Source organism: Equus przewalskii, chromosome 3 (genome assembly GCF_037783145.1).
Source record: "Equus przewalskii isolate Varuska chromosome 3, EquPr2, whole genome shotgun sequence".
Taxonomy (NCBI): domain Eukaryota; kingdom Metazoa; phylum Chordata; class Mammalia; order Perissodactyla; family Equidae; genus Equus; species Equus przewalskii.
The window spans coordinates 4,476,581-4,494,831 of record NC_091833.1 but is presented as its reverse complement, the minus strand read 5'-3'; positions in this window follow the sequence as shown (position 1 = coordinate 4,494,831).

Below are 18,251 nucleotides of genomic sequence, written 5' to 3'. Positions count from 1 at the left end.
GGGGGCCCCTGAATCGGGGTTAGAACACAGTTTAGAAAGGGAGAGAAAATGAAAACTCTGATGGGCTGTGTGGAGGGATTAGTCTCTGCTTCAAATTTCATTTGAAAGAAGTGAAAGACACACTCCAGAAACCCTGGGCTTTGGCTGATGAAAAAAAAAATCAAAAGAAACATTTATTTTCACTAATTTAAAGGGCCTTCCATGACTCTGAGGCTGAGAAACAGGCAAGTGATGGAGGCCCCAGGCAGGCTAGCCGGGCAGGCCGGGCACCGAGGTCAGGGGAGAGCGAGGAGGCAGCAGTGCGGAAGAGCTGCCCCGCCCCTTGGCTCGGTGCCTCTGGAAGGAAGGGCAGCTGCTCCACGTGGGCAGAAAGAGGATTATTTGGTCCCTGCCTGTTGGGTAAGGCCACACCCCACGAGTAGGTGAGGTTTCTCCAGAATGGGGAGGACATTCCCACTGTCCATCACCCAGGTGAGAGGAAGATCGTGATGCCAAGAATCAAAACCCAACGGCCTGGGAGTCAGAAGGCCAGAGAACGCCCTTGGTCCTGTGTGTCTGCACTGAGCGGTCTACAGGGTCCTGAGGAGGCTGTGAGGACAAGCCTTTGCCACAGAGCTATGCTGGAGGCGCCCTGTAAGTGACCCCAAACTGAAAAGGACATGCATCTGGTAAGCCACTTAGCTAGTTTGAAGTTTCTCTCTGCATTTATTTCTTTTTCACAACACCGACTGGACACTGTGACGTGCTGCCCAGATCCACCACCAAAGCCAGCTTCATGAGTGTGCAACCTGTGCAGCTGTACAGGATCTGATACTTAGAAGGGCCCCATGCTCAATTTCACACACTGTTGCCATCTTGAAATTCCCAGTAATTTTGAATAAGGGGCTCCACAAATTATGTGGCTGGTCCTGCCTGCCACTTTGGGACCAAGGCACTCACTCCACCAGCTGCCAGGAGTGTTGGCTAATGCGAGCTTGCAGCTGAGATACTGTCCTAGTCTGAAGAGAGCTGCCTTGCCCAAGATTAAACCTCTTCCCAGGGGCAATGTGACACAGGGTAGATTTGAGGGTGCAAAGACCCAGCCCCTTAGCTCCAACCAGGACAACTGGCAAGAGCCATGCTTGCTCCGGAGCTCCCACGGTTAGGCTGAAACCTCTGTCGCAACTGAGTTACAGTTCACATCTCCCTCTGCCCAGCTCTGCTTTCCTCACTCCCTTACAGGTGCTGCTCAGGAGAGGCCTCCCCAGGAAGTCTCCTGTATGCAAATCTCCATCTCAGACTCTGGCTCCAGGGACCCAGAAGTAAGAAACCAAGCTTTTGATAAAGTCTTGCCTATATGTTCCATTCTCATCTCAAGTCTCCTACAGGGAATCGGAGAAAGAATCTTGGTCCCCATGGGAATCAGGAAGCTAGCCTGGTGGTAACAGCAATAATCAGCAAAAAGTCCCCCAGGGCAAGGTAGAGAAAATGGGGTCAGAGAGGTTAATGAATGGCCCCCCCCCCCCCAGCCCACACAGATGGTAAGAGTCTTAGCCAGGATTCAAACTCAGGCTTCCTGACCCCTAATTCGATTCCTTTACAATAAGTTGTCACACGTCTTAACCCCACAGGGAGCCTGGCAATACCAATTTAGAACTACATGCAAAGGAGTTATGTGCATTCTCTCCTTTGAACTTCCGATACGTTGTTGGCAACTTGCTGGTAGCTCTTTGTATGTTACTCCTTTATAACCTAGAAAGCATCCTTTCCTTTGAGATGCAGACAAAACTGGGTTACTTCCTCACTCGTGGTTAGTCAGAAACTCAACTTTCCTCCAAACGTCTCTAGGGTTCTTCCGAGGTGAACCAGCAGCATCAGCTCGCCACAGAAAGGCATCAGGTCCCATCCCAGACCAGCTGAGTCAAACCCTGGAGATGCAGTCCAGAAAACAGTGCTCCCCCAAGCCTTCCAGGGAATTCTGCTGTGACAAAGTTCCACGGCTGCGAGGACTGGGTCTTGGGGACTTGTCAGTCAGATCTGACTCTGGGGCTCTGCGTCTGCTTAATGTCAGTCTCTCTCACGTCTCCCTCTTGCAGCCATTCCCTAAGTTTTGCTTCTCGCAAACCCAAACAAGCAACTCCGCTCTATTTTCTTGACTTCCCCCAAATGCCACTTATGCAATGAGGCTGAATGTAGCATATTTTTCTAAAAAAGAAAAGAATGAGGCTAACAACGGGGGAGATTACCTCACAGCACATCCCAATACAAACTAAAAGCTAACTATAAGGCATTCCAGTTCTTGAGAGTTCCTCAGCCACAGGGCATTTTCTCTGGTTGCTTCTTCCATTCCCATCTTCCTACCAGCTTCCTCTCTCCTCATGGCTCTTGGGCGGGCCTCCTCTTGTCTCTTCCTTTCCTCTTCTCCACGTAATTCCTCTTCGTTGATTTTCCTCCTTGTTTTTTTCCAGGCCCATCTTCATGTCATTCAGAGGGTTATCTTTTCAAAACCAGAATGGACCATCAAGAGGAGTTTGATGTCAGTGTTTCCAGTCGCCATGATTCTTGGGGGCTTGTAACTCAGTTCCTACGTGTCTTCCAGCACCACCCACCTGGTGTCTTTATGCAACCCACATACCCAGGCAGGTGCTACCACTTAGGCGACCAGTAAATCTCTGTCGACTTGGGCTGACCCAGTGCTCCCGGGGTGGCTTTGGCTTTAACATTCTCTGAGGCCAAGGCTTTGACCAAATGGCCACTTGAGCTCTCTGGCACCTGCTGAACTGCAGACCTTGAGAGGATCCAAATCGAGGAGATTCAGGTAACTTCCTCTGAATAGAAAGAGTTGAGAACAAACCTTTTATTTTTATTTATTTATATTTTTTGAGGAAGATTAGCCCTGAGATAACATCCACTGCCAATCCTCTTCTTTTTGCTGAGGAAGACTGACCCTGAGCTAACATCTGTGTCCATCTTCCTCTTCTTTATATGTGGGACACCTGCCCCAGCATGGCTTGACAAGTGGTGCGTGGGTCTGCACATGGGATCCGAACCAGTGAACCCCGGGCCACTGAAACAGAGAGTGTGAACTTAAGCACTGTGCCACCAGGCTGGCCCGTTCCCCATAATTCCACCCTAAGCACTTTTGTCTTGGTTCTCTGTACTCTGATCCACTCTCAGGAGTCACAGGGATCCTCCTTTCCAGGGCCTCTTTGTCTCAAGAGGAAAACAACAAAATCCTTCCCACCCACTTGTCCTAACTCCCCTTTGCTCAGTAAGATGCTGATTTGATGAAACTAGTTCGTGCTGTGTAGCTAAGGCTGAGAGTTTAAAAGAACCCCTCCAGGGGACCTCTTTGTTCGAATGTAGGCCTTTAGTCTTCTATGTAAGACCTTAGCCAGCTCATGGGGCCCTTTTGGGATCACATTGATCTGTGTTCACTCTTTATTTATGTGTTTTCATTGGAAGGCAGCACAGCACAGAGATAGAGTCTTTGGGCTTAGAATTCCCACTGCCAGGATTTGAACCCCGGTTCTGCCTCCTGCTAGCTGTGCAAACTTGGATAAATCTCTTAATCGCTCTGTCTCTGTTTTCTCACCTATGAAATGGAGGTGGTAATGGTAGGTGATTAAACCAGGAATTCATGAAAGAAATCTAGGATTCAATGAAGATAGGCTTTCCTTATTGTTATGTGTGTGTATGGCCCTGTTTATTAAGGCTAACATTGCGGTGGCTGCAAGAATTCAGTAGCTGCTTTGGAATATAGCCCCATCCAAGATTACCCAGTGCAGCTGAAGCAAGTACACGCTGTTCTGGAAAGCAAAGGAGAAGTCTTAATTTTATGCACTAGGTGCTTGGTTTCAATAGGGCCTGCTTCATTTCACTCTCCCCAGCCCAGCTGCTCAGCCTAGCCACGCTTTCCCCTTCATCCCTCTAGCGCAGCCTGTCTTCCTGCCTCTTATTGCTCTGCAGGAGTCTTTCCCACAGCCCTGCCAGGATGCGCAGAGTGACACAGGGCATCAGTTGAGAAATGAGTGGTTAGTTGTGATGACAACCCAAACCACAATGCTGTCAAGAAGGCTTCGCCGGAGGGGCCCACGGGAGCAGGAGAGAAGCCCCACAGTCTCCTTCTAATTTGTACCGCACCAGGGAAGGGCAGAGCAGCCCCCACCTGAGTGAGATCCCGTCTGTTCACACACCCACAGCCCATTGACAGAATTCACGCAAGAGACTGACTCCGGAAATGTTTCCAAGGGAAATGATTAATAGTAACAGGTTGGAATGCTTAAGAACCTAGCTCCGCACCCTGTAGATCAAAATCCAGTGCCTGAAGCAGCAAATGAATTATATTCCACAGCAGTGTCGCACCATCTGCCTTGTTCTGGCCAAAATAACTGAGGCCCAGAAGTTGTTATTTCATGGTAATGTAGCTACCATTCATTTAGCTGAAATTATGTGTCAGGCGCTATGCTAAGGTCCGCATGGGCAACTTCTCCTGGAATCCCAACCGTTGTCTTGTAAGCCATGTAATGTCCTTATCTCTTTTTATAGATGAGGAAATCACTCTATAGAGGTGAAATAACTTGCCCAATGTTGCACGCTTCCTAGGGGAGCTGAAACTTGAGCCTGCCTCCAAGATTATGTTCTTAACCACTGCTCTATCTTGCCTCCAACAGCCAGGGTTATTCAAGGTTTACCTGTGTTTTGGAGGCAAATCTGCTATATCAAGAAGAACCAGAAATTTCTTCCTTTATACTCCAAAATATCCCTTTTTATCACCATTCATAACACACAGTACTATAATTACTTGGTTATGTCCTTGGATGTCTGCCATACCTTGAGCTGCCTGAGGGCAGGAGCCAGATTGCATTAACAAGTTTACATTCCAAAGTCTGCCGCACACAACAGACATGAATGAATGAATGAGTACAAGACTTCCTGCCTCCCTGTCCAGTGCTCTGTCCGCCATTTTCTATAGACCAACCTTCTTTGGGGGCCCTTAAATGGTTTTTCTCTTGGGATTTTCAACAAATTGAAGTAGAATTAACATTGTCTCATGATGTTAAGGACTGAAAAAAATAATGTCCCCTGAAACCTCACAAGACACTGACCAAGTTTGCAAAACAAACAAAAAGCATCCCATTTTCTTCATCTCCTGAGATACACGCAAGTCTCTCTAGCAGTGCCATTGGTAGAAAGAAAAAAAGTGATGGTGATGCTCTCAGGCTATTAGAAAATATTGGCCAAAGTGTCATCCTTTTAAATGATTTTAAGCTAGACATAAAACTCTAGCACTGACATTCCCCAGTGATTTATACAATTAGGGGTGGTTTTCCCAGAGCGACTACTTAATATTCCTGTAATAACCTGAGGGTATGAGCTTTTAGGGGCTGCTTCTAAGTATCTCTGTAAGCCACTTTATTCTGTTGAGTGTGCTTCTTATATCTTGTCTTTTTTCTGATCACATTCATATTATTGTATTCTTAGAATTTAGTTTCGCATACTGTGCTTTTCAATTAACATTGTAATATAAGTATTTTCCGGGGTACTATAAAGTGTTGGATGCCTGTTTTAGTGGGTCCTAATATTTCCAAGTGAATGTATCATAATGTATTTAGCTCTTCCTCTATTGTAGGGCATTTATGTTGTATCCAATATTACAGTCTTATGAAATAGCAATGTGATAAATAACCCCAAGGAGAGAGCTTTCTCTGAGCTCTCTCCTTGGACTGTTTCCTTCGGGTCAATTCCCAGCAGCCTGTCATTTATTCTTGATAACTGGATTTGTGAGCAAGAGATGAGCTCACCAGGGGACATGGAGCGAGAGAAGAAAGTTAACTCACTAGTCACTGAACACTCTGAAGAGTGTTATCCAGCAGAGATATGTGTCCTATTCCGGAAACATTGCACTTTACTTTCTAATGTATTTTTATCCAAAAGCAATAGTCTCATGGTAAAGAGTGAAGCAATATAAATGTGTATAAAGGAAAAGTCATTGACTACCTTCCACCAGAACTCCTGCACTCCCGGCCCCCTATGAGGACACATTTTAACAGCTTGGTGTGTGTCCTCCCACACATTTCTCCATGCCCATGCAAATAAACACACGCTGAGAAATAATATTTTTTTAGTACAAATAGACTCATATATATAACACACGGTATTCTATATAACTTTTCTTTTGCATTTAACCATATACCATGGAAATCCTTTTATGTCAATAAGTAAAGCGCTAGCTCATTCTTCATGAGAAACGAATAATATTCCATAGTAGGCATGTGTCACGGTTTATTCAGCTATTTTTTAATTTAATTTGTTTAAGTTAAAAACATGAAAATAGTTCACTCATTTCTCCCACCTCCCCACCCCCAGCTCTGGCAAACAGCTATCTGTTCTCTGAAGCTATGAGCTTCGTTATTTATTTATTTATTTATTTATTTATTTTAGATTCCACATGTAAGAGAGATCATAATGGCATTTGTCTTTCTCTGTCTGACTTACTTCACTGAGCATAATGCCTTTGAGGTCCACCCATGTTGTCACAAATGGCAAGATTTCATTCTTTTATGTAGCTGAATAACATTTAATTGTATATGTATACTATAATTGCTTTATCCATTCATCCATCAACGGACACTTAGGTTGTTTCCATATCTTGACTATTGTAAATAATGTTGCAATCAACATGGGCGTGCATATATTTTTTGTGTTAGTGTTTTTGTTTTCTTTGGATAAATACTCAGGAGTAGAATTGCTAGATCATATGGTAGTTCTATTTTTAAGTTTTCAAAGAATCTCCATACTGTTTCCATGGTAGCTGCACAAATTTACATTCCCACCAAGAGTACACAAGGATTCCCTTTTCTCCACATCCTCTCCAACACTTGCTATTCTGAGTCTTTTTGAGAAAAGCCATTCTAACAGGTGTGAGGTATCTCATTTTGGTTTTGATTTGCATTTTCCTGATGATCAATGAAGTAGAGTATTTTTTCATGTACCTGTTGGCCATGGAAATCCTGTATGTCTTCACTGAAAATTTGTCTATTCAGATCTTCTGTCCATTTTTTCATTGGATGTTTTGTTTTTTTGCTATTGAGTTATATGAGTTCTTTATACATTTTGAATAGTAACCCCCTTATCTGATATATGATTTGCAAATATTTTCTCCCATTGGGTAGGTTGCCTTTTGGTTTTGTTGATGGTCTCCTTTGCTGTTCAGAAGATTTTTAGTTTGATATAGTTCCACTTACTTATTTTTGCTTTTGTTGCTTTTGCTTTTGGTGTCAGATTCAAAAAATTATCACCAAGACCTCTGTCAAAGAGCTTACCATCTATGTTTTCTTCCAGGAGTTTTATGGTTTCAGATCTTACCTTCAAGTCTTGCATCCATTTTGAATTAATTTTTATGTATGGTACAAGATGGTGGTCCAGTTTCATTCTTTGCATGTAGCTGTCCAATTTTCCCAACACCATTTATTGAAGAGACTGTCCTTTCTCCATTATATATTCTTGGCTCCTTTGTCATAAATGAATTGAGCACATATATGTGGGTTTATTTCTGGGCTTTCTATTCTGTTCCATTGATCTATGTGTCATTTTTAATGCCAATATCATGCTGTTTTAATTCCTATAGCTTTGCGATATAGTTTGAAGTAAAGGAGGTTGACGCCTCCAGCTTTGTTCTTTCTCAAGACTGCTTTGGTTATTTGGAGCCCTTTATGGTTCCATGCAAATTTTAGTATGTTTGTTCTATTTCTGTGAAAAATGTCATTGAAATTTTGATACATATTGCATTGAATCTGTATATTGCTTGGATAGTATGGACATTTTAACGATCTTAATTCTTCCAATCCATGAGCATGGAATATCTTTCCATTTATTTGCATCTTCTTCTATTTCTTTCATTAATGTCTTGTAGTTTTCAATATACAGCTCTTTCAGCTCCTGGTTAAGTTTATTCCTAGGTATTTTATTCTTTTTGATGTAGTTGTACATGGCATTGTTTTCTTGATTTCTCTTTCTGATAGTTCATTATTAGTGTATAGAAATGCAACAGATTTTTGTGTATTGATTTTGTATCCTGCAACCTTACTGAATTCATTTATTATTTCTAATAGTTTTTTTGATGGAGTCTTTAGGGTCTTCTGTATATAATATCATATCATCTGCAAATAGTGACAGTTTTATTCTTCCTTTCCAATTTGGATACCTTTTATTTCTTTTTCTTGCCCAATTGCTATGGCTCAAACTTCCAATAGAATAAGAGTGGCAAGTGTGTGCATCCTTGTCTTGCTTCTGATCTTAGAGGACAAGCTTTCAGCTTTTCACCGTTGAGTATGATGTTAGTTGTGGGCTTGTCATATGCGGTCTTTATTATATTGAGGTATATTCTGACTATACCCACTTCGTTGAGAGTTTTTATCACAAATTGATGTTGAATTTTGTCAAATGCTTTTTCTGAATCTATTGAGATGATCATATAATTTTTATCCTTCATTTGTTAATGTAGTGTATCACATTGACTGACTTATGGATGTTGAACCATCCTTCCATCCCTGGAGTAAATCCCACTTGATCATGGTGTATGATCCTTTTAATATATTGCTAAGTTCAATTTGTTAATATTTTATTGAGGATTTTTGCATCTATGTCAATCAGGGATATTGGCCTGTAATTTTTTTTCTTGTGGGATCTTTGTCTGGTTTTGTATCAGGGTAATGTTGGCCTTGCAAATAAGTTTGAAAGAGTGCCTTCCTCTTCTAGTTTTAGGAATAGTTTAGAAGGATCGGTATTAGTTCTTTGAATGTTTCATAGAATTTAGCAGTAAAGTTGTCTGGTCCTGGACTTTTGTTTGTTGGGAGTTTTTTTTGTTACTGATTCAATCTCCTTACTAGTATTTGATCAGTTCACATTTTCTAATTCATCATGATTCAGAATTGATAGGTTGTATATTTGTAGAAATTTATCCATTTCTTCTAGATTGTTCAATTTGTTGGTGTATAATTGTTCATAGTAGTCTCATATGATGCTTTGTACTTCCATGATTTCAGTAGTAATATCTCTTCTTTCATTTCTGACTTTATTTATTTGAGTCTTTTCTCTTTTTTCATGATGAGCCTAGCTAAAGGCTTGTCAATTTTGTTTATCTTTTCAAAGAACCAGCTCTTAATTTTATTAATCTTTTCAGTCTCTATTTCGCTTGCTTCTGCTCTAATCTGTGGTGTTTTCTTCCTCCTACTAGCTTTGGGCTTGTTTTGTTCTTTCTCTAGTTCCTTAAGGTGTAAAGTTAGGTTTACTTAAGACTTTTCTTGTTTCTTAAGGTGGTCATTTATCACTATGAACTTCCCTCTAAGAACTACTTCTGCTGTATCCCATGCATTTTGGTATGTTACTTTTCCATTTTCATTTGTCTCAAGGTATTTTTTGATTTCTTTTTTGATGCATTGGCAGCATGTTGTTTAGTCTCCACTTATTTGTGAATTTTCCAGTTTTCTTCATGTAATTAGTTTCTAGTTTCATTTCACTGTGGTTGGAAAAGATCCTTTATATAATTTTAATCCTCTTAAATTTATTAAGACTTGTTTTTCGGTCTAACATAAGATTTATCTTGGAAAATGTTCCATGCACACTTGAGAAGAATGTGTATTCTGTTGTTTTCGGGTGAAATGTTCTATAAATACCTGTTAAGTCCATCTGGTCTAACATATGGTGTAAGGCCAATGTTTCCTTGTTGATGTCCTGTCTGGATCATCTATCCATTGATGTAAGTGGGATATTAAAGTCCCCTACTGTCACTGTATTGATGTCTATTTCTCCCTTTAGCTTTGTTAACATTTGCTTTATATATTTAGGTACTCCTATGTTAGGTGCATAGCCTAACCACTGCGCCGCCAGGCCGGCCCCTCAGCTCTGTGTCTTTTGATTGGAGAATTCGGTCCACTTACAATCAAAGTAATTATTGATGGAGATATGCTTATTGCCATTTTGTTAATTGTTTTCTGTTTTTGTAGTTCCTCTCTGGTTTTTGCTTCTCCTCTTGCTCTCTTCCTTTGTGGTTTGATGACTTTCTTTAGTGGCTTATATTCCTTTCTCTTTACCTTTTGTGTATTTACTACAGACTTTTTCTTTGTGGTAACCATGAGGCTTATATATAGCAACTTAGATCTATAATAGTCTATTTTAAGTTGATAAAAACTTAAGTTTGATTCCATTATAAAGCTCAACGTTATTACTCTCCCCTGTCACATTTTATGTTTTTGATGTCACATTTTACATAGTTTTATCTTGTGTATCCCCTAACTAATTATTGTAATCATAGTTATTTTTACTACTTTTGTCTTTTAACTTCCATACTAACTTTACAAGTGATTAATCACTACCTTTACTATATGTTTACCTTTCCAGCATGATTTATTCTTTCATATGTTTTTGTTACTAATTAGCACCCTTTCTTTTCAGCTTAAAGAGATTCTTTTTTTTGTCTTTGTGAGGAAGATTGGCCCTCAGCTCACATCTGTTGCCAATATTCCTCTTTTTGCTTGAGAAAGATTGTCCCTGAGCTAACGTCTGGGCCAATGTTCCTCTATTTCGTATGTGGGATGCCATCACAGCATAGCTTGATGAGCAGTGTGTGAGTCCACCCCTGGGATCTGAACCTACAAACCCCAGGTCACCAAAGTGGAGTACACAAACTTAACCACCATGCCACTAGGCCAGCCCCTAAAGAAGTCCTTTTAACATTTCTTATAAGGCCAGTTTAGTGGTGATGAACTGGTTTAGCTTTTGCTTATCTGAAATGGCTATTTTTGAATTAATGGAAATTCAGGTTCTTTCCAGACAAATAAAATTTATACCAAGCTGTTAGAAAAAATGGTAAGGTAAATTATCTTTCAATATCAGTAGAATCACTTCCTCCTTATCCTCAGTTATTCCTAGCAATGCTCAGTTATTTTCATGGGGTATGTGTGTCTTCTTAACTGGCCACAGTGACGTGCATGTCTGAAGACTCTCCTGGAATGCAGAACTCAGTACTGATTAATGTTAACAGTGTTAGGTGCTGACGTCCTCAAAGGAAGCCATAGTCTATCAGGAGAGATAGACCTTTATAAAAGGACACAGGGAAGCGAATGAAAATGGGAGACACATGCTAAGTGTAAGGATTGAGTGTGGAAGTAGCTAGCCCCAAGCTTCACCAGAACGCCAAGTGCAATGTTTAGAGTTACTTTAACTCTGAAGACAGATGGTCCTGTACATTTAAAGAATGAACAAAAAAAGTATGTTTAAGGTCAGAGTACAGGTCAGAGTTAGAAAGCTGTCTTTGAAGCCAGTAGTGGTTCCTGCTCGTAGACCAGGCATCAGGGTCTAGCTTAATAGTAATCACCATTATGCAGCAGAAAGAAGACCAGCTCAGGAGCCGCAGACACCTGGGTTCAACTCCGTGACACATTCGTTCCCCTCTTCTTTTATTCAATAAGTACAACGCTTAGGCAAGGCGCTGTGCAGGCATTGTGGATACAGCAGTGGATAAGTTCTTGCCTTGTTGTATAATCTAGTGGAGGAAAATAGACAATAATCAATAACTCTCAGACAGCGATGAGAACTACAAAGACAGTGAAGAGGGTGATGTGACGACAGTCCAGATGGATGATGAGGAAGGCCTGGCTGCAGTGGTGTTTCAGTGGCTCCCTGCACGCCTAGAAGGAGCGGGTCACACACACACACGCACCTGAGGGGGGAGCTTCAAAGTGGAGGGAACAGGCATGGTGTGCGCAGGCGCAGAGAGAAAGCCTGCGTGGCCGGGATGTGGGGAGCGGAGAGGAGAGGAGTGTGAGGAGGTCAGAGGTGAAGTCAGATAAGACAGTCTGGATTTTATTTTAACTGCAATAAGAACCCATGGGAGGGTTCTAAGCAAGGAATGACATCATCCAATTTAAACCCTCAAAATCGTACTCTGATCGCCATGTGGGAGATGGATCGTGGGGAGGCCAGCGTGGATGCAGAGCAATCAGGGGGGAGAAGGATGGAGGGGAGGCCAGCGTGGATGCAGAGCAAGCAGGGGGGAAGCTCCTGCTATGGACCAGGTAAGAGACAGTGGGGCCTCAGCCCCGGTAGTGGCGGGGAGAGGATGATCGCGGGGCCTTCCACTGCAACCGACTTCGTCTCTCAAAGCCTGAATGTGTTCACCTGAGAAATGGGGATAGTAATACAAGCTTTCGGAGGTTGTTGGGAGGGACAGTCTGCAAGTTGGCACAAGGCTGTGCTCTCCAAATGCCAGCTGTCTGCACTCCCTCTGCTTTGCCCCCCTTTGGCTAGATTGGAAACATCCAGCAGTTCAGGGTAATTGCAATAGGCTAGAACACTCTGACCAATTGAAATGAAAGGAGCGACATCATCAAATTTAAACCCTCCAAATCATACTTCTTCACACGGACATGTTGAAGAAGCTACAGTGAGGCAGACACAAATGGAGGTTTTGATCGTGTCTGTGCACTCGTCAAGCAGCTGTGCACATGGTCCCCAAATTGAAAGAGTCCTCTTACCAGGGACAGAGAGATAGCTGACAGAACGGGGCTTTGTGTTTTTATTCCCCTAAATGGTCCGTGAGTGGGAGAGGCCCTTTATGTCCCTGGTAAACATGAGCCCTACTGCAGGTGTTTGAGTTTATCACAGAGAGGAAATGACTTTTTTTACACCTAATTTAATCTGAAGCTATTCACAGTTTAAAATGTTTAGTAACGGTGACCTTTTTAATGACTAACACATTGCAGGTGGTCCTGTTGTGGCCAGCAGTTAATGTTTGCCATCAGAAAGAGAGGCAGAGAATTAAATGACCACTCCATGGCAATTGTCTTTGCATTGCGGGTTCAAAGGACAGCTGGTTGAGTGGAGCTGTAGCGAAGGATCTGTGAAAAAAGGATGCAGTCCTTTGGTCCTTTCTCCTCGTGGGAGAGCTGCTTTCCTTTTCTTGGTCTTTCTTGGAACTGAGATGTGTGCGGAACACAAAAAATTGTAAACCAAACACTCCTAGCTGCCTGACCCGTCTCCAGGTGTATTTTGTTTTTTGAAGGACAGATGGGTCTATGATATTCCAATGGCCCAGAATGGATATGGAATTGTTTTGGTTTGCTGACCATTGGCTGAATTCCTGGGCTTTACACACTAATTTGCCCTGAGACCTGTGGGGCCCTAGAATGTTCAGGTAAAATCTACCATTTTGGATGAGTGAAGGAGGCCCAGAGAGAGGGGAAGAGATTGACCCAGAGGGTCATCGCAGATGCCATGCACACGCCAGATCTCTTGACAACGTCTGTCCCCTACTTCCCATGCACCCACAAGGGCCTTTCATTTTGATTCACCCCCAAGCTAGGTGATGTGCTGGGCTGCTTGATTATCCAGGTGGCCTGGAGGAAGGCCCATCTCTTGTCTCTGATCACCTTTCAAGGCTTTTGCATCTGCGTCATACCGTAAAGATCTCCTTTATGAAGACCACAGCAGTTCATACATCAGGGCAGAAGTTCCCTGAGTGTGTCCTCGGTCTTCAGGGCAATGCAGCAGCACACTGTGTCAGCAAATATCATTTTACATCTATAACTGGGGAAGCAGATCCAAAATTCGGTATGCTGACTCTCCCAGCAAGCCCTCTCAGGGGGCCAGCCCAGGGAGTGTGGCTTTGCACATAGCGCTTCTTTATTGCTCAAAGCAGTGCATTTCATTGCTTCATCCTGTCCACCCCCTTTCCCTCTAGTCACCCCTGGGCCCTGCACATTCCCCCAATCCCCACATTGGTGGGAAGAAGCAGGGACAGGCTTTCCCCAGTCCTGGATGGTTCACAGGGTACTCATTTTGTTCTGACTGTCCCGCTCTGGTAATTTCATTTCGAAGTCATTGTCATCCCCCCAGCCATTTGTGTCAGGAGCCTGCCCTCTGAGATCTGTGCTGCCCAAACTGATCGTGGCTTTACTGTCTTCCGAGCCTGCTGGGATCACAACAGTACTTACAGTGGAAGACGTCTTACTACGTACACCTAAGGAGAAGCACAGAGAACAAGGGAGGACGTCTGCTGCTACAGGCGAGGCTTCCAGAGCTTCTGATGAGATACCAGCTGGTTCTAAGGGACCCACATGGTCCTCAGTTCTTCCATGCAGATGCTGAGGACTAAAGCTACTCAGTGTCACAAATTAGTCCTGGGCCCCAACCTCACTCTATTTCAGAAGTTTTCTTGCATTTCTTCCTCTCTCCTCTTCTTAGTCATGATTTTGAAGAGATAACATTAGACCTTAAAACTACATTGGACAATGATGGCACAACTCTGAAAATCCGCTAGAAAACATTAAATTCTATACTTAAAATGGGTGGGAAAAAGTTATCTTCTAAAAGTCCAGCATACATATACAATTACAATTTGTGCAATTTTTTCTTTATGGTTGTTATACTTCAGGAAAAGAGTCATTTTCTAAGAACTAATACAAGTATTCTATGTACAAAAAACTCCACATGTAATCTTTCATTACTTAAAAAAATTTTTGCTTTTTTATTATTATTGCAAATACAAGTTTATAACAATCTCTTTGAATCATTTGAGCTTGTCCCTTGTTACAAAATGGGATTATATGCATCTTTTTAGTTTATCCTCAAAAACTTATAGTTTAGGAAAATTACTGATTGTAGAAGAAATAGAACCAGATATTTGAATGAAACCATGCATGCTAGAAATATTAAACAATATTAACAATGTTAACTTTGACAGACAATCCTGCTAGATCTAAAAATTAATAAATAAATAAAAATGAGTTTATATAATGAAAAAATTAACCTAAAAACAAAAAGCATTGGAAAACTGAAATCTATATTTTATATCTTTTTAAAATCACACCACTGCAACATAATGGCAGAGAAAGAAAAGATGGTTAATTTATAGGGCATCTTCTCTGTAACCTACCAGTTATACCAGAATCTTAAAGCTCTTAGGAGAATCCATTCATTTGGTATACTGTATCAATAAATTTACAATAACATGATAAAATCAAACCATGTATTTCAAAATATACGGAATCAACTGTTTTCCCCTAATGACACGCAAAAGCTTCTAGAGGCTATATTAGGGATCCATGTGCTTGATGTCGTTTATTCATACTCAAAATGATGTATGGAAAGAAGTCTAAAAATATTTGAATTCTCTCTCCTTCATCCTAGCGCATTCTCACCCTGAAACTTTTTTCTGAGCTCAACAACAGTTAAAGTTGGTACCTATACTCATGTGAGGACTTTATTGTCCTGAAATTACGGCTTTTGAAGTTTCTTCCTTTCTGAAACAAAAAAGAAAAGCTACGGTCGACATGAAAGAGGAGGCATTCTCCCCACTAGCAATTACAGCCCCTTCATGTTACTCAATATCCACCCAGTTGCAAACTGCCTTTGCTGTTTGTAACATGTACTTATTTTGATCAACACCTTTAGAAAAAGTACCTAAAAGTACCCAGCTACCTATAAAATCCTCGCTCGATTCTTCCTCGTGGTGGTTGTTGTGAATCAAAATACTCCTTTAATAATGCATTCTGCCATATATGATTGTGGGTGTTTTTTTTTCTTTTAAAGAAAACATTTAATTACTATTGGAGAGTTGTAACTGTTAGCTGTGAGTTACCAGATGTGAAACCAGACACAAGGGTGAGATTTTACAATTTCAGCACAGCTGCTTACGACCGAATCTGGTTTAGGACACCGTCGATGGATTTAAAAACATTACATTTATATTAAAAATAGCAGGGCCTCATATGCAGCCCAGCTGAAGGTCTTCTTGGCAAACTTGTTAAAATCAGAACAAGTCCCTCCAATCAAAGTCCGAAAGCAGCCTGTATGCACCGGCCAGTGACATGTGCTGTCACTCCCTGCCCGCCCCACCCTCCTTGCAAACATTTTCGTAGAGACACATGTGTCTGGGCCTTTTGTCCGAATTCTAAATTAAACCTCCCAGTCTTTTCATTTGTATATTGTGTGTGCTCAGTGCCAGAATGTAAAGGCTTAAAAGGCATCAACACTTCGTGCAGGCTTGAAAACCTTCACTTGCTGCACTGAAGATTTAAAACAAAAGTTTTGTTTTGTCTCCCCACCCCACCCCCCTAGCATTTGAGTTTTTACAGTGTAGGAAGAGAATAGCTCTCCAGAGCTAACTTTTTCTTCCTCCCCCCACCCGCCCCGATGAGTTCTTGAATCTACAGCTATTATTCTGGGCCAAATTGTCGCCATGCTTAGTGGAGCGTGCGGAACCAGGCAGGACAGCTGAAATGACTGGGAGATGTCGGGGACATTGACCCCCACACCCTGCACGTCAGACGGCCTGGCCTTGGCCTCGCCTCCAGTTCTGTCGTTATTTTAACAAGAGTTTTGAGAGTTTCCAAAAATGTGTCCAGTGAAAGAGCTCCCCTTTCTTAAGCCAGCACAGTGGGAGGAGGTGGAAGACTCTTGTCTACGTCTGTGTGTCGAAGGCTCATTTGAAGCAATAGTGGTTTTGAAAGCCCGGCCTCTCTAATGAGTAGTACATGAACATGCTTAAAATGCATTCCAACTGTACCGCAGGGTAGCCAGTGAAGGGGCGCCCATATCCTTCTCTCCCCAGACCTTCATCTGCCATCACAAACACACCCCCCTCAGTATCAGATCATAGGCACTTTTTCAGCCTTCCAACTGTTTTCCTCCAGCTATGCAAGCAAATATGCGTGCGTGTGTGTGCACACACACGTAAACACATAAATTGAGGTAATCTATATACATTGTCTGCACTTTTCTTGTCACTTCATAACGGATCCTGGAGATCTTCCTGGATCAGACCAAACTGCCCCCTCATTCTGTTTAAGGTGATAAAGTTTTTAATCAAACGGACAAATTCAGCTTTGTGCTTATTGCATGCAATGCTAAAAATGAACATCCTTATTCATATCTCTTTGCTCTTATCTGTAAATATATCTAAAGGATAAGTTCTTAAAAGTGGAATTGTTGGCTTAAATGGTTTGTGTATGCATCCTTAAAAAAATACATAAATAATGCACATGTGTGCCTGTTTCCTTACAATCTTTTGTTGATTTGGTTTTAAAGTGACAAGTCCAAGGTGAGAAGTCCCCACTATGAACAAACCGTGCTCCCTCCAGTTGAAGTTTTTTGGTTCCCATCACTTTGAATATGTTACACACATATACTCATTCACTCTCTGTCTCACTCACCATTGTTAATGTTTTGGGAGTTCTTAATACAGTGTATGTGGGATGGCTTTCCCATGTTGTCAGCCAAGAATGTAGGAAATGCATCTTGACTGTTCAGCTTAGCATCATCCACAGGTTGAATGTATTCCCTATCCTGAGGACATTTTTTAGGCTACCCTGCCACCTCCTACTGGGTCCCGAATTTTTATACCTGCTCCCTCGTCTCCTTGCCTTTTCTTGCAGTCCCAACATACCAATGTGATGGGTTGGTGGAAGCACTGTGCAGGGCGTTCCAGCCTTGTACAGTGCACTGGTAAACAGCAGTGGAGGCCGCCTTTGCCAGAAGTTACCTCCAATGTGGAATGGGGAAAGATAATAGCAAATCTCTAGCAGCGGACGGGGAATGGATAGGCTTTTAAAGTGTCCCTGTTTCTGTGGCCTTCATTTCATTCTGTTACTATTACCTTTCTGAGTATATTCATTTACAGTCATGAAGCTTAAAGGAGTTTGTGGCAGGGAAAGGTAGACGAAGCTGCATGAGAGGGAGAAATCTCATTTTGGTCCAAAGACAAGCCCTTCATACATGTCTAGTCAGTAGAATTGGGGTTTCTTGGGATCTGCCAATAAGTGCATTGACATGAACTTGAGGAAGTTTCCCTCTGTCGACTTCAGTTTCCCCACCTGTACAATGAGGGGGTTTGACCTGATCAGCGGTTCTCAAAGTACAGCGTCTGAGGTGTTCTCTGAGAATGGAGTTTTACAGTCAAATAGTTTGGGGAAAACATGGAATTTCATGACCTCCTAGAGATACCTAAAGTTTATCAAGTTAAAGACTCAGAGAAATCCTGCAGCAAAGAACCACTAACTTTTCTTAGTTCAATGTTTCCCAATTATATTTCACAAAAGATTGTGGATTCCTTATTAGGGTTCCGCAGAATCCACTTTGGGAAACGCTGGAAGTTCCGGTCTGAATATTGGGTGATTCGCTGTCACTAGCTCTTGCAGACCTGTCCTCAATCCCCCTCAACTCCCACAATCCTCTCTGTCACTGCTTCTCACCCTCTGTCCAATAGTTCTCTC